This window comes from Salvelinus namaycush, unplaced genomic scaffold (assembly GCF_016432855.1).
Source record: "Salvelinus namaycush isolate Seneca unplaced genomic scaffold, SaNama_1.0 Scaffold42, whole genome shotgun sequence".
In the NCBI taxonomy this organism is placed as follows: Eukaryota; Metazoa; Chordata; class Actinopteri; order Salmoniformes; family Salmonidae; genus Salvelinus; species Salvelinus namaycush.
In genome coordinates this window covers 205,411-223,298 of record NW_024061109.1, presented here as the reverse complement: position 1 = coordinate 223,298, position 17,888 = coordinate 205,411, and positions in this window count along the sequence as shown.

The following is a 17,888-nucleotide window of genomic DNA, read 5'->3' as shown; positions in this document are numbered from 1 at the left end:
GTATATTTCACTTGTGATTTCATGAAAATAAATATTTTTAGTAATTATTTTTGAATTTGGCGCTCTGCAATTCAGCGGTTGTTTACGATATTGATCCCGTTAAAGGGATCCGAGCATAAATCCTCATTAAATGTTCCATTGTATGTATGCGTTCATGCTTACATAAGTGCACATGCCAAGGGAAAGAACCAAGTATCCTGGTAGGTTACAACTTGTTCAGAATGAGTCTGACGTCATCGGATATTTTCCATGTCGATGCCTGGAGGTCAGTAAGAATTGATGTTGACCTCAAGACGTGTTAAGGGGACCTGTAGTAGTTTTACTACACATCACTGTGTTTTACACCATTGTAGGGGTGATGGGTATGAACGAGTCTATTTCATAGCTATGTTATCCACGGAGGAGCTAACCTCACGATGGAAGTGATTTCTAAGCACTGAACCAGTCGTACACGGTATGATCATGGTTCATGACTTTAATAACTTTCCTCCTGAATGGAGGGTTCTATTTATTAGCAGCATGTGTGTTGACCATCATAAGAGGGTTCTGGAGATTCCCTTACACGTTTTGCATTTTGAGTGACTACTAACTCCTCTGTTGCTATTATCAATAGCAATTTGACTTGTGAGGGCTCTAATCCTCTTACTGGTACTCAAGGGGACCAGTTGTCCTACCGATTTATTCTGAAATATTATCCTGCCGGAACACGTGATTAGAGCATTTTACTAGTTGTATTGTAGTTGGAACTACACATGGCAAGCCATTACTATTTTTGCCATTTGTTTCAGAGGTGGAAGCCCACTGGACCTATTTTACGACCAGTGTGATACACCTCAGTAATATCTTAGATGTGTTCTGAGATTATCCCCGTCTAGGGGCCTGTCTGCTCCTCACTGTTCTCATAGGGGAGAACTAAATTTGTTCTCTGCTCTGGCAACCTCGTACGGTGTTGCACGTAGTCTCGGATTTCCACAGACCACACAGTCTCGGATTCTGCACCAAGAGGTTTCGAAACATATTTTTCCTGGATGAATGCATTGCAGCTAGCATTAGGGGAAGACAGTGTGGTCTGTGGAAAAGGCACTGTGACCTGTGACCATAGATGGTTGCTTTTCCAATCCATCAGTGGGAGTTACCGATCCATCAAGTCTGCTCCGAGTAGCAGGGGTTCAGATTCGAGGCTGGTAACATACACGAGCGATACATCCTGGAAGTGTAGTTTCAGCATGACTCTCAATGTGAGAGGCAAAGTAGTCTGAGAGAAACCTCGAAGTGTAGTGTCGCATCGTTCCAGTTTTAACCAACGTTTAGTTGGCTTCAATGCCCTTTTGAGATCATTGAACAATGTTTGAGAGATGAATCAATTAGCGCATGACAAGTTAAGCAGTCCTCCAGGACTGTTTCCCGGTATGGCCGTTTAGATTCGCGTTTAGTGGACATATTCCACACAAAGTGGAGTGGTCATTCGCAACGACGTGATGTGCCATTTCTGTTCAAGGTGAAAGCAGATTGACTTTTCTGATTTTGAGTGGGCTTTGTTTTAACAAAGTTTTTGATATTTTTCTTCGCAACCTTTGCATCAGAGTCTATAGACAAAGCCTGTTGGCTTGTTTCTTGATCAAGCGTGCCCTGGATAGGGTCTCGAGTGAGAGGGGGAGAAATTTGGATTTTAACTTCTTATGGCTGCAGCCCGGCGTCAGTACACTTATGACAACAGCACTTCAAGTGCAGGGCGCGAAATTCAAAAGATATATTTTTTAAATATTTAACTTTCACACATTAACAAGTCCAATACAGCAAATGAAAGGTACACATCTTGTGAATCCAGCCAACATGTCCGATTTTTAAAATGTTTTACAGCGAAAACAGCACGTATATTTATGTTAGCTCACCACCAAATACAAAAAAGGACAGACATTTTTCACAGCACAGGTAGCATGCACAAAGCCAACCTAACTAACCAAGAACCAACCAAACTAACCAAGAAACAACTTCATCAGATGACAGTCTTATAACATGTTATACAATAAATCTATGTTTTGTTCGAAAAATGTGCATATTTCAGGTATAAATCATAGTTTACATTGCAGCTACAATCAGAAATTGCACCGAAAGCAGCCAGAATAATTACAGACACCAACGTCAAATACCTAATTACTCATCATAAAACATTTCTGAAAAATACATAGTGTACAGCAAATGAAAGACAGGCATCTTGTGATTCCAGCCAATATTTCCGATTTATTAAGTGTTTTACAGCAAAAACACAATATAGCGTTATATTAGCTTACCACAATAGCCAAAAATACAAGCCATTTCCCAGCAGTAAAAGTTAGCGATCGTGACAAACCAGTAAAAGATATATAATTTTTGACTAACCTTGATATTCTTCATCAGATGACAGTCCTATAACATCAGGTTATACATACACTTATGTTTTGTTCGAAAATGTGCATATTTAGAGCTGAAATCAGTGGTTATACAATGTGCTAACGTAGCTACTATTTCCCACAACGTCCGGATATTTTTCTGACACTTTTTCTGACACACATATTCTGACCAAATAGCTATTCATAAACATAACTAAAAAATACATGTTGTATAGGAAATGATAGATCCATTAGTTCTTAATGAAATCGCCGTGTTAGAATTCTAAAAAATAACTTCATCACGACATCCAGCTTCGGTATAGCTAGAGTACCCAAAACTTGGGCGCCGACGACTAGTTCATATCTACGACAGATATATGAAATAGCATCATAAAATGTTTCTTACTTTTGCTGATCTTCCATCAGAATGTTGGACAAGGTGTCCTTTGTCCAGAACAATCGTTGTTTGGATTTAGAACGTCCATTTTCCCTCTTGAATTAGCAAGCACACTAGCCAAGTGGCACGAATCTCTCCATCGTCAACAAAGTCAGAGAACGGAACACGGCAAAACTCCCCAAAAAATTTCAATAATCTGATTAAACTATATTGAAAAAACATACTTTACGATGATATGGTCACATGTATCAAATAAAATCAAAGCCGGAGATAGTAGTCGCCTATAACGGCAGCTAAACAGAAGGCAAATCCAGGTACCACCTCGCGCTCTCCAGAAAACCGGAAATGGGGGACACGTCATACAAAGAGCTTGTATTCCACTTCAGACCAAGATAAACACTACATTTCTTCTCTCACCGCCTCTTGACATCCAGGGGAAGGTCTATGAAGTGCATGTATACTCATACGTATCATGCCCATTTATAGGCAGGAAGTAGAACAGAGCCTCGATTTCAGACTTTCCACTTCCTGGTCAGGAAGTTTGTGCCAAATGAGTTCTGTTTGACTCACAGATATAATTCAAACAGTTTTAGAAACTAGAGAGTGTTTTCTATCCAATAGTAATAATAATATGCATATTGTACGAGCAAGAATTGAGTACGAGGCCGTTTGAAATGGGCACCTTTTATCTGGTTACTCAATACTGCCCCTGCAGCCCAAACAGGTTAACGTCCTTGCTAAGGGTATTAATCCCTGGGGACCTGGTGTCCAGCAAGTCCTTGTGACTTATCTTTTACCCCTTTCTCAAATTTTTCCTCGCTTTAGTTTTTCACGTAGTGGAACTTCTAGAGAACATTGGTTTAAGTTTTGATCGTCCTTTAACACTTGGTTACCCTTGTGCTCTGACACTTCATTGTGGGTTGGGTGCAGGAATGTAGCGAACAGGTCGATTGTAGCGGTAGTCGTTTCGATGGCGACGTACTTTACAGTTATTTTGACCGTGGTGGTTATTGGATTCATGGTTTTGTGGTAAAAACCGTTGTTGTGAGTCATCTCTCAACATTCCAATACCTGATAATGCACCCTCTAACTGGAGTGAGTGCTCCTGGTCAAACTTCACAACCGTGTGGTCAGGGCTCTTAGCATTGCAAGCTTTTGATGTCTCAAAAGCTGTGCTTGCAAGCTCTCTGAATTGTAAGATAGGCAAGCCAACGTGGGCTTTAGGACCCAAGTAGGTAATAAAGGTGGGATACATGTTCGACAGAAACATTTGTTTGAATGGTAACAGCTCTTCCATTCCTGTTTCAGTGTGTAGGCCAAAGTAAGCTAAACTAAGCCTATGATAGTAAGCTTGTGGGTGTTCATTCCGAGCTTGTTTGACAGTGTTAGCCAGTGAGCTATCATGTTTCCGAGTCGCAGAACCACTGAATTCTAATGTCAAAGCTGTAGTAAGTTTAGAGTAGTCATTTAGCATGTGTTGTTGTTGTAGACGAGTGAACTTCGTCACATGTCTATTCGACATTCACTTCAAAAAGTAACCCTGTCAGAACCCGTAGCGTTCGGGTAGCCATCCAATGCGTCCTCTGTCAGCTAGAAACATCTCAGTATCGTTTGGCTGACCTGGAATGGGGTCAAAGGTGGGGAAATTCTTGACGAGTTTGTCAAGGTATTCCACGCCAAGCGGGCGGAGAGGGTTGCCTTCATCCTGTGGGGAAATTGGGGGCAAAAGGCCAAGAGGAGAAGCCAAGCTTTGGCTTTGTAGGCGAAGATGCGCCATATTACTCAGAGGAGAAGACTGAGGGACACATGAGGGAGGCAAAGTCTAAAACCTTCTATCATCTTCACTCCTTTGAGTATCGGACTCCGGTTGCTTGGTTGGGTAGTCAGGCTGTAGCGCATGACCGTCCTCGAATTCCACCAGATTGTCCCTAAGGGTGGAATTCTGCTACATTGCAGAGTCCACTTGAGCGCTTAGAGTACTGATTTTGGACACGTGAGCACTTGCTCCTTTCAGGTCTCAAACTTATCTGTCATTGTTTGCAGATAGAGGTCTTGAGTGCGGAGCGAGAGATTCAGTAATGAGATTTCCTCCATTTGCTTAGAAATCAATATTTCCATCTTCATCACAGGAGTTCTCGCATCATTCATTTGGTCAGCGACTTCAATGAGTTCTGCTGACCTGTCATCCAACTTAGTCATTGTGTTCATTAACTGATCGTCTTTGGTCTGCAGCATGTTGAGTAGAACATTGTTACTTTGAGTAACGTTCAACCAAACTGCATGCAAGTTATCAAGTTGAGTGTTCTGGTTTGTAGATAACTCGTCAGATTTATATCGTTTGGCATTGACATCATCCTATTTAGTTTTGGCTAAATCTAGTTGTTCCTGTAGTAGGCGATTTTGTTCCTGTAGAAGACGATTTAGTTGAAGAGTTTGCGCTCATTCATCATCAGAAGTTTTTGCAACTACATTTAATTATTCCGTTTTCAAATGCAGTTCCATAGCTAGCAGAATGTTTCTCTTTTCTGCATTTGCCATCAGTTTCCGGGTTCTCTCCACCTGTCCCGTTATGTCTACCGTGTCCTGCCTGTGCTTCAGCTCTGTGCACTGCGTTATTGGAATGATGCCAATCTTGGAGGGCAAGACATCAGGGCAAAACTGGAGAGAACCTTTACAAGGCTTGCACCCGATGGTTGATTTTGGAGAGCATTTGTTGCGATTTCTACTGTTTTCACGTTAATGGCATAGTTAGGGTTGATATCGCTGCTGAGGTCAGAGATCAATCCTTTTATGGGTGGGGTTTCACTAATTAGCGGGGGAGTGGGAACTCCCTCTGATAGCTTGCACATTATTAGAACATTTGAGAGGAGAGGCCTTTTATTTCTATTTTTCCAAAGTTTGGTTTTGGAATACGTTGGAAGCTGCAAAGACGATTTTAATCTATATACAGACGTTAATGAACCATTGAGTTGGACGTGAATGAATTTGCAAAAGCAAATTGAATTGATTAATCAGTGATAATGATTAATCATACCTGAATAGGCTATCTGGGAATTAAACTTTTATTAACCTGAGAAGTTGGTTCATCTAGGTTAATATTGGAACGTTTAAAACGTCTCATTTAATTGGAAGAACCTGAAAAGGTATGTTCAACAATTTAACTTATTAAATTGGATGAGACTGATATTCAATCAATTGAGATTGTCTGGATTATCATACGTGTAACCAGTAGAGCAAATGTTATGGTATATTTACCACTAGGTTCACTTATCCCAAAGGTCGAAGCCACATGGGATTCCTGCTGGAGGTGGGACTTCCGTCAGTACTGAGTGTTTGTACTGAGCTTTGCAAAAGCAAATTTGACTGATTAATCGATGTTAATGATAAATCAAACCTGTATAGGCTATCTGGGAATTAAACTTTAAATTTACCTGAGAACCTTGTTGATCTAGGTTAATGTGGAAAAGTTTAAATTGTCTCATTGTAGAAAACCAATCAATTTGGATATTATTTAAAAGATACACCTGAAAAGGTAAATCTGGCAAATGTACTTAATAGTTAAATTGAATGAGACATCGATATCCAATAACTTGTGATTGGCTGGATATCATAAGTAACCACTTGTTAAACGTGATCCATGTTTATGTGTCACCTAAATAATTATTTTAAAAGAAATATACTGGCGATTCTGCACCACCAGGGGTCAGTGATCGCAGAAAGATGAAATCAAAGGATGTACAAAGGGCGGGACTTCCGTCGCGCAAGGCGGAGGAAATTCAGTATGATACAAGAAAACAAAATGGCTGCTGTGCCTGTGTTAGCTGTAGCATCTAGTGCTAAGCTAATCCTATTTTTACAGAAATCTCACTTCCAAGCACAAAATAGGATCCCCTTCAGCAAGGGAACGGTTTTATTTATAATGTATTACGTTCAAACCATTTCTCTGCATTATTTTTGCGATGTTTTACCGAAATGCGTAGCAAAACAACGTAATGCACCGTGGTCTCCTCATGCTACTGAAAACGCGAGGGACAGAGAATTATTACTTGTCAAGCTAATATCTCCTCAAATTTCAATCAGCTGGCCCTGTGTCCTTGCTTGAGAAATGAATATTGACTTAGTCTAACCGGTCCTGAAACACGAGAGACAGAAATAGCACCAACGCATCTATCTCTCAAATTACTATAATATCTGTCTCTATGCCCTCGCTCTAGAAATTAATACTGTCCGAATCACTCAGAATTAGTACATGTTCGGCCTAACAGACTAAATTTGAACTTTAACAACTCAATACTCTGACATTATCAGATACGTGACACCGGGACACTTCTAATGGCAATCACACGCACGGCCAATAATTCCTGTCTTCAACTCCCTTGCTGTATAATATACTCTGCTGAATAATGCAATCTGCTTTTCAATTTTATATAGGCAGAATCAAAATAAAAGCCTCATCCTATTTTAGATTCCTCGCACGGGGCGTCATAATTGTCTTGTCTCTAGTTTCCTTAATGTGATAACATGTTATTTTCAAATCGATTACCTGACGTTTAATTATTTAGATTAAATTAATCAGGCAATAACTTACTCATTAGGAATCCGGGGCACCACGGAAGCATTAGTTTATATAGAGCGGCTATCTCCCGAATCCACTCTTAAAGATCTGAAGATCTTTTATATCAATAGCAGTCAATTATTAATTGTTCATTGCCTTCTATCAGTCTCATCTGAACGTCGTAAAATTCTTGGTTCTCTGCACGAACCCTAGCATAAATTATGAATCAGCAATATACAAATTGGCTTCATTATTTATTTACTAACTAATCAAATCACAGAAATACATAACAAACAAACAGTAGATATTATACATTGGGTTGCTACATGATACAAAGAAAAGTCCCTAGCGGACAAAACTGATATGACAGCTTGGTAGACAAAAGAAAGGGGAGGGCGGTTCAAGAGCGGAAAACTCACAGGATTACTACACTTATAGAAATTGCTAATACTTTACATGAACGACCACTCATTCGAAAAGAAATTGCAATTTATATTTACGCCCTTATGTTGTTGTTGTCTTCTCTGTGGGAATCTGGTCCATCTGCTGGAGAGTTCATCAGAGTCTCTCTGGTTGCGTTTTCCCGAAGATCAAAGTATCTCGTGGGTTGTTAGAATGGAAATGTTCGGAAATGTTCTCATAGAGTAGATGTTTCGGCGGTTGTCTGTATTCTTTTCCTAGGTTTACGTAATTTCTAGCTGCAGACTAGTAATTTGTGTCGCCTAGAATTTGTGACTTATTCTGTAGTGAATCGATAGTCTCAGAGTTTAACCATTTCTAGCCGTGTAGCCAATGGTCCACAAGGGATGGTTTTCTAGTCTTATCGTTTGTAGAGGTCTTATACATTCGAGATGTCCGGCTTACCGTGGGTCTCTTTGTAGTTTAAACCACTTCACACACCAGCGTCACCTGGCATGTTTTGTCTTAAAAATTCAACCATTTGCAACCTTAGTGCTGTCCATGATGCTTAATGTGATGTCTGGGCTCACGGGGGTGTGGCCACTGATTAGCTAATCTTTATATGAAAATCCATACTCTCATTTAGAAGGTTAACATCACATTACAACTTTTTGCCAACAGTTCATGTTTAATCACATACTGTTCACAATATTTAGATGTAAACCTGACAGCTGGGAAATGTACACTTGAAGAGATACCATTATGTGTGTTTCCTGTCCTTCATGAGATCACCAAATGAAACACACTGGTCATAACTTTCCCTTATGTGTCCACGGACCATTCCCACATTCTCAAAAGTAAAGTAGAAGTTGTTTAATTCTCCCATTTTGGGGATTTAGGAGTTTGGTCAAGTGAAGTCCTTTGTTCTCTCTTTTTGCTCTTCCCTCTCTTTCTGCATGACCAGGGGGAGAGTCTCTGCCAGGAATGTATGACCTGAGATAACAAAACCTGGGTTTAGGAAAGTCATGACAATAGGTTTAGGCTACAACATGATACAAACATGTTCCCTCTACCCATCATGAAGTTGTTACAACCTAGCCTGTGAAGGGAAGGTTAGAACGTATGTGAACAGGTCGAGAGAAATTTGAGTAATAAAAGTGACAGAGAGTGACACATACATTCATTACCGCCTTGCACATTCTTTCCTGCATGTAGCTCCTCTATGGTGTAATCATTAGTCCAAAAGTTGCGAACAAGAGTTTCTATTGGACAACAAGTATTTTTATCCCCATTTCGTTCCGTTTCCTTTTAAGAAATGTTTTCCAACTGAAACAGTGGAAAGAATACACCCCTGATCACACACAAACACAGTTCACTTTCATAACAGCCACATACAAACAGCATGAACAGTTTGCTCATTGTATAAATCCTTCTCACGCTCTCTCCTCCTCTCACCTTTCCCCTTTGCTCATGGACTTCAGTGCACAACACATCAGCTGTCTGTGCGAAAAAGGCGAAAAAGCCAAACCTTCATATCATAAATGCTAACCGCTACACACAGCCTACATTGTTGTCACCGTATTAGCTAACAATGTTAGTAACGTCTTAGTCTACATAGCTACTAGAACTAACACATTAGTAAATGTGCAACCATGCATTACTGTGTACAGTCAGCAAGCAGTTTAGCAGTTATACCGGCAGGCCCCAGTGGCAATAAATGAATACATTTAAAGCTTACCTTGACTTGGAAGAGTTCCAGTGTTGTATAGCTATAGCCAGCTAGCTAACATAGCAGTCCTATGAGTTTGAGCCGGGTGTTTGAGTAGGCTAAACTAGCTAGCTGCATTTGCTAGCTCTCTCTCTTGATTCTTATTTTTTAAAGAATTGATTTGTTCAAAACTGTTCAACTATTGTGTTCTCCCTCTTTGAGTCAACTACTCACCACATTTTATGCACTGTATGGCTAGCTAACTGTAGCTTATCCTTTCAGTACTAGATCCTTCTCTCGTTATCTGATCCTTTGATTAGGTGGACAACATGTCAGTACATGCTACAAGAGCTCTGATAGGTTGGAGGACGTCCTCCAGAAGATGTCATAACTACTGTGTATCTAAAAAGAATAACTTTTTAATGTTTCACTATTTTTATTTTTATGAAATTGACTGAGGAGGATCTTCTCTCTCTTTTTCTCTCTTGCTTCTCCTTAATTTTTTAAATAAATGTATTTAAAAACTGTTCCACTATTGTCTTTCTCTGAGTCAACTACTCAACATATTTTAGGCAATGCAGTGCTAGCTAGCTGTTGTCACGTTCCTGACCTTATTTCCTTTATTTTGTCTTTGTTTAGTATGGTCAGGACGTGAGCTGGGTGGGCATTCTATGTTATGTGTTTCTATGTTTAGGTTCATTGTTAATTAGCCTGATATGGTTCTCAATCAGGGGCAGGTGTTTTACGTTTCCTCTGATTGAGAACCATATTAAGGTAGGCTGTTCACACCGTTTGTTTGTGGGTGATTGTTTTCCGTGTCAGTGTTTCTACCACACGGGACTGTTTCGTTTGTTTAGTCTGTACCTGTTCGTGCGTTCTTCGTTATAGGTAAGTTCACATGTTCAGGTCTGTTGACGTCGTTTGTTGTTTTGTATAGTTTGTCAGTGTTCTTCGTTTCGTCTTCGTTAAAATAAATCAAACATGTATTCTCCACAAGCTGCGTTTTGGTCCGATCCATGCTCCTCCTCAGACGAGGAGGAGAACAACCGTTACAGCTGTAGCTTATGCTTTCAGTACCAGATACATTCTCTGGTCCTTCTTTGCACAACCGTGTGTTTAATCAATTATTTGGTGATGTGAATATATTTAGTATAGTTTCATCTAAAAAGGATATCTTTTTTATCTTTCACTATTGACATTTTTATGAAATTCACTGAGGAGGATGGTCCTCCCTTCCTCCTCTGAGGAGCCTCCACTGATGTGTATGTGATATGTGAACACGTGCATTTATGAGAGTGTGTGTGAGGAGATCAGAGTGTGTGTGTCTGATTGGTTTTCCAAACAGTAATTGGTAGTGTATCAGACTCGGCGGCCCTGGCTTCTGGCTCATGGCATTTCTCCCATACAACTCTTCACTCCAAAAAGATAAGCAAGTGATATGTGCTATAAGTGTGCTATACGTGTGTGTCCGTGTGTCTATCTGTCAGTGAAATATGTTTACTATAGGTTAATGAGGCAATACAAATGTGATGTTACTAAATTGTGACTAAAATGTCCTTTTCACAAAAACTACAGTAGACTAAATAATTATTCAAATTATAAAAATGTGACTAAGACTTAATGATATTTTAGGCAAAATGACTAAGACTAGACTAAATCGAAAAAAGACTGGCAAAATGGATTTTGGATAGGGTTAAAACATTAGGTTTATACATTCATTCAGAATGGTTATGTTAAGGGTTAATTTTATGGATAGGGTTAAAACATTGTTTAGATATTCATTCAAAATGGTTAAGGGTTAAGGTTTGGGACAGTGAAAAACAACACACAAAAAAATGAGTGTCTATCACTAGAATTGAAAACGCAACCTTTGGATCCAGAGTCATGGAATTACATCTAATCAGAGGTAATGTAGTATATGGGCTGCAAGCCCGAAGCCGGGCACAATATGACAACAGCCACTTCAAGTGCAGGGCGCGAAATTCAAAATATATTTTTTAGAAATATTTAACTTTCACACATTAACAAGTCCAATACAGCATTTGAAAGATAAACATCTTGTGAATCCAGTCAACATGTCCGATTTTTAAAATGTTTTACAGCGAAAACACCACATATATTTATGTTAGCTCACCACCAAATACAAAAAAGGACAGACATTTTTCACAGCACAGGTAGCATGCACAAAACCAACCTAACTAACCAAGAACCAACCAAACTAACCAAGAAACAACTTCATCAGATGACAGTCTTATAACATGTTATTCAATAAATCTATGTTTTGTTCGAAAAATGTGCATATTTGAGCTATAAATCAGTTTTACATTGCAGCTACCATCACAGCTACCGTCAGAAATAGCACCGAAGCAGCCAGAGTAATTACAGACACCAACGTCAAATACCTAAATACTCATCATAAAACATTTCTGAAAAATACATGGTGTACAGCAAATGAAAGACAGGCATCTTGTGATTCCAGCCAATATTTCCGATTTCTTAAGTGTTTTACAGCAAAAACACAATATAGCATTATATTAGCTTACCACAATAGCCAGAAACACAAGCCATTCCCCAGCAGCAAAAGTTAGCGATCGTAACAAACCAGCAAAAGATATATAATTTTTGACTAACCTTGATAAGCTTCATCAGATGACAGTCCTATAACATCAGGTTATACATACACTTATGTTTTGTTCGAAAATGTGCATATTTAGAGCTGAAATCAGTGGTTATACATTGTGCTAACGTAGCATCTTTTCCCACAACGTCCGGATATTTTTCTGACACTCACATATTCTGACCAAATAACTATTCATAAACATTCCTAAAAAATACATGTTGTATAGGAAATGATAGATACACTAGTTCTTAATGCAATCGCCGTGTTAGAATTCTAAAAATAACTTCATTACGATATGCAGTTTACGTTATGGCGAGAGCGTGCCCAAAATCTGGCCGCAAACTACTAGTTCACATGTTCGATATATGAAATAGCATCATAAAATGGGATCTACTTTTGATGATCTTCCATCAGAATGTTGTACAAGGGGTCCTTTGTCCAGAACAATCGTTGTTTGGATTTAGAATATCCTCTTCTCCAGTCAATTAGCACGGAAAGCTAGCAAAGTGGCGCGAAGCTCTCCTTCCTGAACATACGCAGACAAAGCAACACGCCTAACGTCCCAAAAAATTTTCAATAATCTAATAAAACTATATTGAAAAAACATACTTTACGATGATATTGTCACATGTATCAAATAAAATCAAAGCCGGAGATATTAGTCGTCTATAACGACAGCTTTTCAGAAGGCAATACCAGGTCCCTTCTCGCGCGCTCCAGAAAACAGGAAACTGGTGACACGTCATGCCAAGAGCTTTTATTCGACCCCAGATCAAGTTATACACTCCATTTCTTCTCTCACTGCCTGTCGACATCTAGTGGAAGACGTATGAAGTGCATGTATACTAATAAATATCAAGGACATTTATAGGCAGGCCCTAGAACAGAGCATCAATTTCAGATTTTCCACTTCCTGTCAGGAAGTTTGCTGCAAAATGAGTTCTGTTTTACTCACAGATATAATTCAAACGGTTTTAGAAACTAGAGAGTGTTTTCTATCCAATAGTAATAATAATATGCATATTGTACGAGCAAGAATTGAGTACGAGGCCGTTTGAAATGGGCACCTTTTATCCAGGCTACTCAATACTGCCCCTGCAGTCCAAAGAGGATAAGTACTGTGCCACATCATTGATTTCATGTTCTGCCATGGACTCATACAACCCTGCTGACGTCAATCTCTATCTTCACTACCAGGACTTTAAAGAATAATGTCTGACTTGGAATTTTGAGAGATTTACAGTGATGGTTGTGAAGTTTGGGGCTGTTTGTAGGACACGTGGAAGAGGAAACTGATCAGGGGGCAGCAACAGGGGGCTATGGTAACCACAACGTATCAGCATCAACACTCCATCCCCCAATTACTGAGAAGCTTTCTGAGCCTTGGGTTAGTATCAGTGGAGGCTGCTGAGGGAAGAACAGCTCTTAATAAATCGCTGGAAGGGAGCGAATGGAATGGCATCAAACACCTGGAGACCATGTGTTTGATGTTTGTAATACCATTCCATTGATTCCGCTCTAGCCATTACCACGAGCCTGTCCTCCCCAATTAAGGTGCCACTAATGTCCAGTTAGTACACACATGCAGGCACACACACACACAGAGACATGTACACGCACACACAGACAAATAAAGACTCAGACACACACACGCATGCAAGCACGCGCACACGCGCACACACACACCCAGCATTGATCTTCTTTTGACTCCTACAGCCACTGCTAAAATAGCAGATCAGAAAGACTTTTGTCCTGCCTTTACCAGAAACATTCTTCTATCCCCATTAGGTTAGTGTGTGTGTGTGTGTGTGTGTGTGTGTGTGTGTGTGTGTGTGTGTGTGTGTGTGTGTGTGTGTGTGTGTGTGTGTGTGTGTGTGTGTGTGTGTGTGTGTGTGTGTGTGTGTGTGTGTGTGTGTGTGTGTGTGTGAGTGTGTGTGTGAGTGTGTGAGTGTGTGAGTGAGTGTATACAGCGCTGGAAAAAATTAAGAGACCAGTTCAAAATGACCAGATTCTCTGTTTTTGCTATTTATAGATATGTGTTGGGTAAAATGAACATGTTTGTTTTATTCTATAAACCACTGACAACATTTCTCCCCAATTCCAAGTAAAAATATTGTAATTTAGAGCCACCCCAGGACAACCTTGTACGTGGCTTGATTCATGTGTCCTTCACAAAGACAAATCTGCCTGATTCCAGCCTTGCTGAAGCACCCCCAGATCATCGCCGAGCGGCTTGAATTTTTGCGCCAGGAGTGGCATAAAGTCACCCAACATCAACATGAAAGACTGGTGGAGAGCATGCCAAAATGCATGAAAGCTGTGACTGAAAATCAGGGTTATTTCACCAAATATTGATTTCTGAACTCTTCCTAAGTTAAAACATTAGTATTGTGTTGTATAAAAATGAATATGAGCTTATTTTCTTTGCAGTATTCGAGGTCTGACAACATGCATCTTTTTTTTAAATTTTGACCAGTTGTGGTCATTTTACAAATAAATTGTCTAAATGACAGTATTTTTATTTGGAATTTGCGAGAAATGTTGTCTGTAGTTTATAGAATAAAACAAACATTTTCATTTTACCCAAACACATACCTATAAATAGTAAAACCAGAGAAACTGATAATTTTGCAGTGGTCTCCTAATTTTTTCCAGAGCTGTATATCTGTGTGACTGCTTATTTATACAGCTGTGCCTGCCTGCTTGCATGCATGCACATGTGATGTGTGAACATATGTGCATTTATGAGAGTGTGTGAGGAGATCAAAGTGTGTGTGTGTGTGTGTCTGATTGGTTTTCCACACAGTAATTGGCAATGTATCAGACTTGGCGTCCTTGGCTTATGGCTTATGGTTTATGGCTTTTCTCCCATACAACTCTTCACTCCAAAAAGATAAGCAAGAGCCTGTGTAGTATATGTGTGTGTGTATGTTTTTGTGTGTCTCTGTGTGTGTGTGTGCATGCGTGTGTGTGTGTGCGTATATGTGTATACAGTACCAATCATAAGTTTGGATACAACTTCTCATTCAAGGGTTTTTCTTTATTTTTACTATTTTCTACAGTGTAGAAAAATAGTGAAGACATCAAAACTATGAAATAACACATATGGAATGATCTAGCAAGCAAAAAAGTGTTAAACAAATCAAAATATACTTTATATTTTATATTCTTCAAGTAGCCATCCTTTGCCTAGATGACAGATTTGCACACTCTTGGTATTCTCCCAACCAACTTCACCTGGAATGCTTTTCCAACAGTCTTGAAGGAGTTCCCACATACGCTGAGCACTTGTTGGCTGCTTTTCCTTCACTCCGCGTTCCAACTCATCCCAAACCATCTCAATTTTGTTGAGGTCGTGTGATTGTGGAGACCAGGTCATCTGATGCAGCACTCTATCACTCTCCTTCTTGGCAAAATAGCCCTTGTTTGGTCATTGTCCTGTTGAAAAACAAATGATAGTCCCACTAAGCGCAAACAAGATGAGATGGCGTATCACTGCAGAATACTGCGGCAGCCATGCTGGTTAAGTGTGCCTTGAATTCTAAATAAATCATAGACAGTGTCACCAACAAAGCACCCCCACACCATCACACTTCCTCCATGCTTCACGGTGGGAACCACACATGCAGAGATCATCCTTTCACTTACTCTGCGTCTCACAAAGACACGGCGATTGGAACCAAATATCTCAAATTTGGACTCATCAGACCAAAGGACAGATTTCCACCGGTCTAATGTCCATTGCTCATGTTTTTTTGGCCCAAGCAAGTCCCTTCTTCAATTCGACCATGAAGGCCTGATTCAAGCAGTCTCCTCTGAACAGTTGATTTTGAGATGTGTCTGTTACTTGAACTCTGTGAAGCATTTATTTAGACTGCAATTTCTGTGGATGGTAACTCGAGTGAACTTATCCTCTGCAGCAGAGGTAACTCTGGGTCTTCTTTTCCTGTGGTAGTCCTCCTGAGGACTACCAGTTTCATCACAGCGCTTAATGTTCTTGAAATTTTCCGGTTTGTCTGAACTTCATGTCTTAAAGAAATGATGGACTGTCATTTCCCTTTGCTTATTTGAGCTGTTCTTGCCATAAGATGGACTTGGTATTTTACCAATAAGGCCATCTTCTGTATACCACCTCTACCTTGTCACAACACCTGATTGGCTCAAACGCATTAAGAAGGAAATCAATTCCACAAATTAACTTTTAACAAGGCACACCTGTTAATTGAAATGCATTCCAGGTGACTACCTCATGAAGATGGTTGAGAGAATGCCAAGAGTGTGCAAAGCTGTCATCAAGGCAAAGGGATATATTTTGATTTGTTTTTATACTTTTTTGGTTACTACATTATTCCGTATGTGTTATTTCGTAGTTTTGATGTCTTCATTATTATTCTACAATGTAGAAAATAGTAAAAATAAATAAAAACCATTGAATGAATTGGTGTGTCCAAACTTTTCACTAGTACTGTATATGTCTGTGATTTATGTTTACTATAGGTTAATGAGGCAATACAATTTTCATGTGACTAAAATGTTACTCAAAATTCAAAAGGCACTTGCACACTTGAGCTATCTGTTTTGCAGATGCACGGTAACAGTTTAATAAAATGAGAAAAAAGAAGAAACCCGCAGACTGCTCTTGATAGTATCTTATAAGCTTTACGTATCGGCCTCACGGCTTATTAAAGTGATACTATCAAGAGCAGTGTGCGGGTTTCGTCTTTTTTCTCACTAAAATGTGACTAAAATGAAAGGGCATTTAATCGACTAAAAAGGCCTGCTGTTTTTCGCATTTTGACAACTACACTAAGTCATTATTCAAATGACAAAAATGTGACCGGAGCTGTGCTTGAATACTCATACTAACCACACTAACGGTGCTGTTTGTGATGTAAATTGAGTATGGAGTATGCTTATTTGTCATAGTATGGATATAGGTTGTATGCCAAAAGTTCCCGGATGTCGTACTACATTCTCCATAATACAAAGTATACAAGCAGTGGACACTATTTCCGTGCTTTTAGGGCCCATAATGCAATTCTTCAGAAAATGGGCGATGCGTCCCAAAAAAATCTGATTTGAATAAAATGGACGAAAATATGCAGCCGAAGTCCGACGAGAGCGGATGCAAATTCATTGCTTTAACTAATTATGACAAATGTTAAGAAAACATTGAGCAATGGAATAAATTAATGAATTTTAAATAAGTTACAAATAAGTTGTGAAGTTTTGGGCTGTTTGTAGGACACGTGGAAGAGGAAACTGATTAGAGGGCAGCAACAGGGGGCTATGGTAACCACAACGTATCAGCATCAACACAACACAACATCAACAGCATCCCCCTATTACTGAGAAGCTTTCTGAGCTTTGGGTTAGTACACACATGCACACACAGACAGACAGACTCAGATTTGCACACACACACACACACACACTGTCACGTTCCTGACCTGTTTTCCTTTGTCACGTATTTGTTTTAGTTGGTCAGGGCGTGAGTTGGGTGGGTTGGTCTAGGTTTGATTTTCTATGTTGGGATTTTGTGTTCGGCCTGGTATGATTCTCAATCAGAGACAGCTGTGAATCGTTGTCCCTGATTGAGAATCATACTAAGGCAGCCAGGGTTTCACTTGTGTTTTGTGGGTGTTTGTTCCTGTGGAGGTTTTGTTGCCACACAGGACGGTTTCGGTTTTGTCACGTTGGTTGTTTTTTGTATTTTGAAGTGTTTTGTTGACTTTTATTAAAAGAATGAACACTAACCACTCTGCGTTTTGGTCCACACCTTCTGTCAGCGAGGACAGCCGTGACAGAAACACCCACCACAAACGGACCAAGCGGAGTGG